General features: G+C 38.2%; 1 pseudogene; it reads left to right on the top strand.

The window, feature by feature from the left end:
- Positions 1-6,736: 6,736 nt before the first annotated feature.
- On the top strand, positions 6,737-8,801 carry LOC119193188 (annotated as a pseudogene).
- The last annotated feature ends 758 nt before the right edge of the window (positions 8,802-9,559 follow it).

Here is a 9,559-nt window from a genome sequence, read left to right as displayed (position 1 = left end):
AAAAAATAACCATAGATTCCTGGTATTTTTCGTTATACGATCTTACCCCGTATCCGATCTTACCCGAACGCACCTTACGTAAAATCGTCCTTACTATCTATTGCTCGCGGCTTTGCTCGCGTGAAAATGTTTTGCCGGAATAAAAAGAAGCCTATAGCATTCGGGGTAATGTGGCTTCCTATCAGTGAAAACAAATTCAAAATCGGTTTAGTAGTTCCTGAGATTAACGCGTTCAAACAAAGAAACTTTTCAGCTTTATACATTAGTATAGATCTGGACAAAGATTAGCCATCTATAAGTATTCTACAAAATATACCATACAATTCTTCACATAAAATCGTTCAATATTATTTACCAATCGATAAACTGGATGTCAATGACTTGAATCATGTTTACCGTTGTTACAGTCATATGTTAATTGTAACGTCTTATTTGGAGGACAAAAACATTAACATAACGCCAGCAACCCAAAGTAAGGATAAAGAATAATAAAGTAATAGAAATATTTGTTGTCGCGTTTATCCGTCTCATATGGGTAGACTATCGCTTTTGATAGAATACCAAGCCGATTATATGAGTTATCGAATCGAAAATATAATTTTATTTATCGATGAACCATTAACGTCATTCGTTTAGAACACAAGTTCACAACCTTTATGAGTCAGAGGTGATAAAGCGAAAAATCTTTCTAATTTTATCACTTGTATTAGGTTAATATATTCACAAAATACACGTGTTAATTTTTATGAGTTGACAATATGAACTGTTATAAAATGGATACATACGTAAATTGTTAAAATCATTACCCTTCCTCGCTTCGTCGTAGTCGGGTAAATAACACAAAATAGTTCAAAAGAAATACACTTATTTTTCACAAAATATGACGTATATATTACAATACAAAGACCTTCACCATTGTACTTAATTTGTATTGTATTTAAATCTAATTTTTAGTTTCCTTATTTCGACCATTATCGTATTATGAATTAAGTGTTATTTATATTAATGTTTATTTATTGCTAAACAGACACTGTATTGAAGTCTAGAACCTTCTATGTAGTTATAGTAATATGAAATCATATCTACTCACACAGCGTCAGTTTCCCTACAACAAAACGCGTGGATTGCGGATTCTTCAATGATATCGCTAAATAACCAAGTATTATATTATACAATGTTACCTTGATATTACCAGTATAGAATACTTTCGCTATACATATTTGCATATTCTATTTTGTACCAAAGAGGGGATAGATTTTGTGTATGACTGAATGATGATTATATATTGCTGAACAAGGGCCATAGTCCACCACGCTTAGTGCGGACAGACTTTACTTATTATCTTCGAGGTTCTTATGGAGAATTCTCAGATATGTAGATTCTCACGATGATTCCCATCACAGTTACAACATAAGATAATTGATAATCAATCTATTCTTAAATTAATTTAGTGCTTAAGTATTGTTAATAATGATTGTGTTGTGTATTATTCGTTTTGTTAAATAAAATCAGATGTGTCTGCCGTGGGTTTTCATGACCTTCGTCTCAGCAGTCCGATCCATTCCGAACTAGCGTAGCATGTGTATATTAGTAAATTATGACCACATCCCAGTCCCTAAACATCCAAAATGCAATAATCTATGATCCTTTCTCAAGCTTCATAAAGAATATCTTTTCTAACGATATTCAATACTTAATTAAATGTTGTGTTGTCTCTATGCGTGTGTTGCAGTATAGGGACGGACTGTGGAGTCTATTCTAGAATGGTCTCTAATGTGTGGGTTGCGGCGGGAGACCTTATCATAGTTTGTCCTGTGTTTTATACATACGTGATAAGTTCTGACTTATTTACTTAATGCATTATTTTAAAAATGAAAAATACTTTATTTAAATTTAAATATTGACGGGTCATTATAATTTATGTAAACCCCTCGAGTAGGTGTCATAAGTGCGTTTGGTATAAAATGGGAGTGGACGAAAAAATAAGATTAATTGATCAAATTAAAACTGGGAATACATGAGGAACTTTTATTAATCATTTCACCTTTCACTGAGGAGAAAAAGTCTTTCAATTGATTAATAATTATTTACAAACAAAATCACGAAACTGACCGCCATACGTAACACACAACCAGAGTAGCAGCCAAAATAGAGACTTGGGAAAAGCTACGTAATTTTTTAATATAATAATATTTCATATTATGAGTTTGATAATTTTTGTGAAATTCACCGTAAATATTAAATACATGCTTTGAAAATTTCTGAAAGCGCCATCTGTGAAACAAACTAATATTTATTATTGGACAGCTATGAATATATAGATGGCGTAACTTTTTTAGGTAAGGCCTATACTCGAAATTATTGCAGCTACTCGACAATAGATGGCATTATTAACTATTTATTACTAAAGCGCAATAAATTATTATTATGCTTCTTATAGAATCACAGGTTTAATTTTATGACGTTTATTTGTGGCTACGTTCATAATAACCAAAATAAACACTAGCATATCGACGTAATATGCCCAGACCGAGAACATTCCACAATTTGCGCCAGTGAGATGACCCAGTTTTGTGGCATTGAGGGGCAAGATCAATATCATGGCGTGCCGCCTGCCTTTACCACGCAGTTCTAGTAAAATGGAAAATGCGAGAAAGTTCTAAACACGATTCATGCTACCTTTGGCATTTACGGCTGTAAGCTGAATTTTTAATTTTAGTTTTGCACTTTCTTCGTTCTGGAAAGTGAACAATCCAAATATTTTTTAAATAAGTATCAAAAATGCCGTTAACAAAGTTCAAAGTTTCAATACAATATACCTATCTAACTTGCTATCTCAACTGAGAGTAATTAGACATCAATGTGAGAGGTGTCTTGTTTCCATAAATGAGATCAAGATTGTTTCTCTATGAAGTTTGTGGTGACCGATAAGCTTGTAGATCCATTTGAACTATGGAATCTTATCAATTTCCAAGTGCCTAAGAACTCTTGAAATACAAGAGTCCTTGCACGTCGTAGTACTTAATACGTAGTAGGTACTAATTAGATAATTAGGACAGATTCTACGTAAAACAACGCTCAATAATACTTTTTAACTAAGTACTTAAGTACATAATGAAATTGGCAAATGAAGCTAATACATAAATCCTTGTATTATTCACGTGTGGTTTGTATTGAACGGAAACTCGTCCTTATGGCGTGTCAGTTGTGCCGTTATAAAGGAATGTTCTGGTATGGTCATGATTGCAGGTAAAGCTTTTGTTCGCGCGCATAATACTACAATGCAGCAAATTAAAGTGTTGTATGGTTTCTAGATGTTTCGCTTGACAAACCATGGAAAATTCATGTACTTAATAATGAATGTTATATCTTGATTATTTAAACGAATGATTGGCATTATTACTAAGTTTCTATTGGATTAGATTTACAAATTGGACAATACAGATTTGTATTATCGTTTTAGTTGTATCGTGGATATTATTTAAATCAAAAATTAAATAAATAACTGTTGCTTGCAGCTTCGGTCTCATGGAGGAGTTTTGCCGGTATAGAAGTCCCGCTATACATTTTCTTGGGATAAAAAAATAGTCTAGTATAGACTTTGTTTTTCTGACTCTTCTACCTATGTATTGTATGTATTATCAAAACTATATGTATGTATGCCCGTAGACGTTACATGGGAACCTGATCATAAGTAAACTTGTTCCAAAATGGAACCAGGATAATAAATGTAGCTATCCGGCCCATTACAGTCCACACCTAGCCAGTCCCGGACTTTGAATTTTTTCGAGGCAGGGCAAAATTTGAAAATTTACCACCCACCTATATTTTTACCTTTGTCATCTTCATCACCATTTTGCGCCCCACGGGAAATAATTTTAGTATTGCATGTACTGGATGTCTTAGTAGTCAAAGTTGCATTAATGATTAGTTACGTATTCGTCTGCCAAGTTTGAATTCGCCGCCCAGGGCATGGGCCCCGGCTATCCCCCTTATAGATCCGGGGCTGCACCTAGCCTAAAATATGCACGTAGTTTATACCTAAATACGTAGCTGGATATGTATACTTATACAATTATATTTTTGGACGCTACTCTAAAATTGCTGCAAGGTGATAAATGCCGGAATTTGATGTTTCGTTTCACGCAAATTACTTATCTACCTACTAAAAATAGTGACGTGATGTCGTTGGTGATATTTTTATTCACTGGAAAATTCTCTACAAAATGCACGTTTTCTCTAGCTTATATTATTATAACTTGCTTCTTGAGATATAGTTGATCTTATGAGAGTACCATTGGAACCATATACTTAAGTATTGAAAAATCCTATTTAGAAACATGCCAATTAACATGTTACATAAACTCACGCTTATACTCATTGAGAGGTAAGCAAAGACGACGATAGATGGTTAGCCTGACGACATAATATGGCCTATGGGACATGCCTCCAACCCTAATTATGTATTTTATAATTAATTATTTATTATTGGAAAATCTCACTTTCGAGCCTCGAACCCAGGAACTCGCCGCAGGACTTATACTACCAGTTACCACTAGGGGCAATAACGCAATAATGAAAAACATTGTATTAAAATTTAAAAACACGTGTATTCATTGTGACAAAACACCAATTTACAATTAATTGGTTACTATGTAAACTATCATATCTGAAAATTGCTAATTTTCCCTTTTTTAGCGTTTCGTTATCTAGTATTTCGTATACTAAAAAAAACACATCAAAAAAAGATAGAATAGTTTACTTAGGAGTCATCCATTTATAGCTTAAAATGTTTTTATTCGTCATTGTTTATAGCTAGGTTTTATATTTTGCGCATTCGGGTGCAGAGTGCAATCGATCAATACAATGAGTCATGCGCCGTAACATTAAACGATGCATTCCACGCAGTCTGGAAATATCCGCGGGAACAATTGATAATAAATGGTAAATTAATTACAAGGTTTTATGCTTTTTCCAAACTTTTATATATATGCTTATTTATACAGTAATTAAGTATGTGAGGTTAAAATGTCTAAAATTCTAAAGTTGATATTCCGGATTTCATTTGAATATTGAAAAAATATATCTATAGTATCAGAATCCAAAGCCTGGACTCACTGTTTTTGGGTTCAGGGTATTCGCTATCTACGTGAGTCTTGGGAAATCGAAAAATACTTATGTATTTAAGTATAAAAAAGAAAACCACGTATACATAATACAATATAAATTAGGCAGGAATGTAATAAATATCTTTAAGTACTTAAACGATTTAAAGATTTAATATTAAGAAAGTTCATAATACTTAATTGAACTATTTACTAAGTAAGTAGGTAAGTATATAAAAATATAGTCTAATTATAAAAAAAAATTCTAGCGAAGAAAAAACCTAGATTAAAAGATGCAGAAAAGTCTGGCATTTACAAATATGTACAACTTATATTGGGTATATTTTTAGTTTCGACATGATCGACTTTCGTCATAACACCTTCATTGAATAATGTATAACATTGCATAATGAAGATCAAGAAATAATAATATTATCATATTTGTGAGTCATTCATTTACGGCTTGGCCACCAAAGTTCATCGATCTTCAAGAAAAATATTTTCATGACGTCACCAAACCCACGCCTGTTTTTGCATTTGATATTAAAAAATTTAGTTACGATGCCAAAATAAGGTCGCGATTCGCGCCATCTTGCCAAAATATTTTTTTTTATGAGACTATGGAAGTCGTTAGTAAACACCCATGTTCGCGAGTACAAAAGAAGGGTGGAATTTTCTAGCATTGACCTTCTTTAACCATCCCCAAAAGGGCGCGCATTTAATTTTGTAAACAAACCGATTTACTCTCTCTTTCGCGCATTACGTCAGTCACAGCTGTTCGACTGCGTTCCAGACATTTGCTTGAGTGTTGCTAGCCGTCCGTTAAAAATCCTGTAACAATAACAATGCTTTTGAATCAAACTTGTTCAATTATAAATAATAAAATCGTCATAATTTAAAATTTTCCTTTATTTAAGTATTGTATTTTCTTTTTAAAGGTTAGCGCAAAATCAACTTTTACTAGAAATCTAATAAGTGTTACTATTTGGTTAAGAAGGTGGATCTAGATCGAAGTTACTTATTGTTACGCTATACGGATTAAAACTTCTATCACTGCAAATTTATTATGCATGTCTTAAAAAAATATTCCTAATCTAAATATATGCATTTTATTGTCGGAATTTAACCCTAATTAGAATATATAAAAAAATAATTAACTAACGATTTAAAACAAATCTTATCTATACATTTAAAACAAAATCATATATTATTCATTTTTGTTGATTAAAGCTTTATTAAAAAATAACTCGGAGATTGAAGGATACTATGTATACCACATTTCATAACCTTTTTCCATTTTCTACTCATAATACATGAATGAAATACATTTTAATTTCCGGTTTATTACAAAATGTGTGCTCACTTTTTCCTGAAATTAAGTAAATTCATAGAAAATTAAATAACAATTTCCGACGATTCTCGATTTTTTATGACGCAGTAACATCGGGAGAAAACGAGTAAGCACTATAGTTTTCGTCTCTATCAGCAAGTGCCGCATTCTTATTGGTCGACCTGACTGACCTTCCAGAATGTTCGACCAAAGACCCGTACCGATTGGCCGCGTCGCGCATGTTGTAGAACATTCGCGAATTCTATTCGTTTAATATTTAAGCGCGCGCAGTGCGGCGGGAACTCAGTACAATTTGAAACACAATACGAAGCAGACGAAGAGACATCGGTGCGAAATCGAAACGCAAGTTACGCTCTCAGCGAAGTGAAGAATATTTCCAGCGATTTTAAGAGTATTATTTACGGAAGAAAAGTAATCAACACACAATCAAAATGCCAGCAATTGGAATTGACCTCGGTACGACTTACTCGTGCGTCGGCGTGTGGCAGCACAGCAATGTGGAGATCATCGCCAACGACCAGGGCAACAGAACAACACCGTCGTACGTCGCGTTCACGGACACCGAGCGGCTGATCGGTGATGCGGCCAAGAACCAGGTGGCGCTGAACCCCAACAACACAGTGTTCGACGCGAAACGACTGATCGGCAGGAAGTTTGACGACCCAAAGATCCAACAGGATATGAAGCACTGGCCGTTCAAGGTGGTCAGCGACGGCGGCAAGCCCAAGATCCAGGTGGAGTTCAAAGGCGAGATGAAGAGGTTTGCGCCCGAGGAGATCAGCAGCATGGTGCTGACCAAGATGAAGGAGACCGCCGAGGCGTACCTGGGCAGCGCGGTGCGCGATGCGGTCATCACTGTGCCGGCATACTTCAATGACTCACAGCGACAGGCAACCAAGGACGCAGGCGCCATCGCAGGACTGAATGTGCTTCGCATCATTAACGAGCCCACCGCCGCTGCACTCGCGTACGGCCTTGACAAGAACCTGAAGGGCGAGCGGAACGTGCTCATCTTTGACTTGGGCGGCGGCACCTTTGATGTGTCCATCCTGAGCATCGACGAGGGCTCGCTGTTCGAGGTGAAGGCGACGGCGGGTGACACTCACCTAGGCGGCGAGGACTTCGACAACCGACTGGTGAACCACCTCGCCGAGGAGTTCCAGCGCAAGTTCAAGAAGGACCTACGTTCTAACCCTCGCGCTCTCCGGCGTCTACGCACCGCAGCCGAGCGAGCCAAGCGCACGCTCTCGTCCAGCACTGAAGCAACTATCGAGATCGACGCGCTGTACGAGGGCATCGACTTCTACACGCGAGTGTCGCGCGCGCGCTTTGAGGAGCTGAACGCAGACCTGTTCCGCGGCACCCTTGACCCCGTGGAGAAGGCGCTCAAGGATGCCAAGATGGACAAGAGTCAGATCCACGACGTGGTCCTCGTCGGTGGCTCGACGCGCATACCCAAAGTGCAGTCGCTGCTTCAGAACTTCTTCTGCGGCAAGAAGCTGAACCTGTCCATCAACCCGGACGAGGCGGTCGCGTACGGCGCCGCCGTGCAGGCCGCCATTCTGAGCGGCGCCACCGACTCCAAGATCCAGGACGTGCTGCTGGTGGACGTGGCTCCACTGTCGCTCGGAATCGAGACCGCTGGTGGCGTCATGACCAAGATCGTCGAGCGCAACTCCAAAATCCCGTGCAAACAGTCGCAAACGTTCACTACGTACTCTGACAACCAGCCGGCAGTCACCATCCAGGTGTACGAGGGTGAGCGCGCCATGACCAAGGACAACAACCTGCTCGGCACGTTCGACCTGACCGGCATCCCGCCGCCTCGCGGCGTCCCGAAGATCGACGTCACTTTCGACATGGACGCAAACGGTATCCTGAATGTGTCCGCCAAGGAGAACAGCACCGGCCGCTCGAAGAACATCGTGATCAAGAACGACCGCGGGCGACTGTCGCAGGCGGAAATCGAACGCATGCTTGCCGAGGCGGAGAGGTACAAGGAAGAGGACGAGAACAGCGGCAGCGCGTGGCGGCACGCAACCAGCTTGAGGCGTACGTGTTCAGCGTGAAGCAGGCGCTCGACGACGCCGGCGACAAGCTCAGCGAGAGCGACAAGAGCACGGCGCGCTCCGCTTGTGATGAGGCGCTACGTTGGCTCGACAACAACACCCTCGCCGAGCAGGAAGAGTACGAACACAAGCTCAAGGACCTGCAGCGCGTCTGCTCACCAGTCATGACGAAGATGCACGGCGGCACCGGTGCTGGGGCCGCGCCAGGAGGGCAACAACACGGCAGAGGTGACGGACCCACCGTCGAAGAGGTCGACTGAACACTCGTTCACTTGAACATCACACAGCAACATAGTACCTGCAGTTCCTACGTGATTCGAAAGTATGAAAGAATGTATTGTATGCATCTTAATGTAATGTATTATGTTTATAAGACTGATTTAATTTATTGTAACGTAAATGGCAGTACATGATCACCAGTTGGAAAAAAAAAATAAAGTAATTACTTAAGGTTATTTAATTATTTTGTAGTTTCATTTATCTACATAACTCTTGTACTTATCCTAATTAATTAAAGTTATTAATTTCAAAATTTCTTAGCTCCAATAGATACAATTTGAAGATTACATCTATTGGATTAAATTTATATATTGAAAATAAAAAAGAAATTTTATTGTTTATTCCTTTATATCGGCTAAACATTGTATCATGGGCTCTACTGGGACTTTGAATTAAATGTTAAAACCTGTAAATTCAAGGAAACAAATCACCTGTTAAGTACCTACCTAATATAAACAGAGAACATATCCACCAAAAATCTAGTCCAGTAGACTCAACTATCTTTACGTTCTAAAACGATTCTTAGTTGGTATCGCTGGTCACAATATAAAGTAATTTAATATTTTACTACTGCAAGGAAGGTTATTCGTCGTATTTTATTACGTTTGATCATAATAAAAGTATTCGCAATTGACTGAATGATTTTGTTCGTTAGTTTTAGTGTGATTTTTAGGTCAGGCGCTTAAAAGGTCAATAAAGTCCAACTTCAGTGACCATTCTCCTCATAGTAGCACACCTAATTAATACTTTGATCT

This window comes from Manduca sexta, unplaced genomic scaffold (genome assembly GCF_014839805.1).
Source record: "Manduca sexta isolate Smith_Timp_Sample1 unplaced genomic scaffold, JHU_Msex_v1.0 HiC_scaffold_3719, whole genome shotgun sequence".
Taxonomy (NCBI): domain Eukaryota; kingdom Metazoa; phylum Arthropoda; class Insecta; order Lepidoptera; family Sphingidae; genus Manduca; species Manduca sexta.
This window is presented reverse-complemented; position numbering and strand designations above follow the sequence as displayed.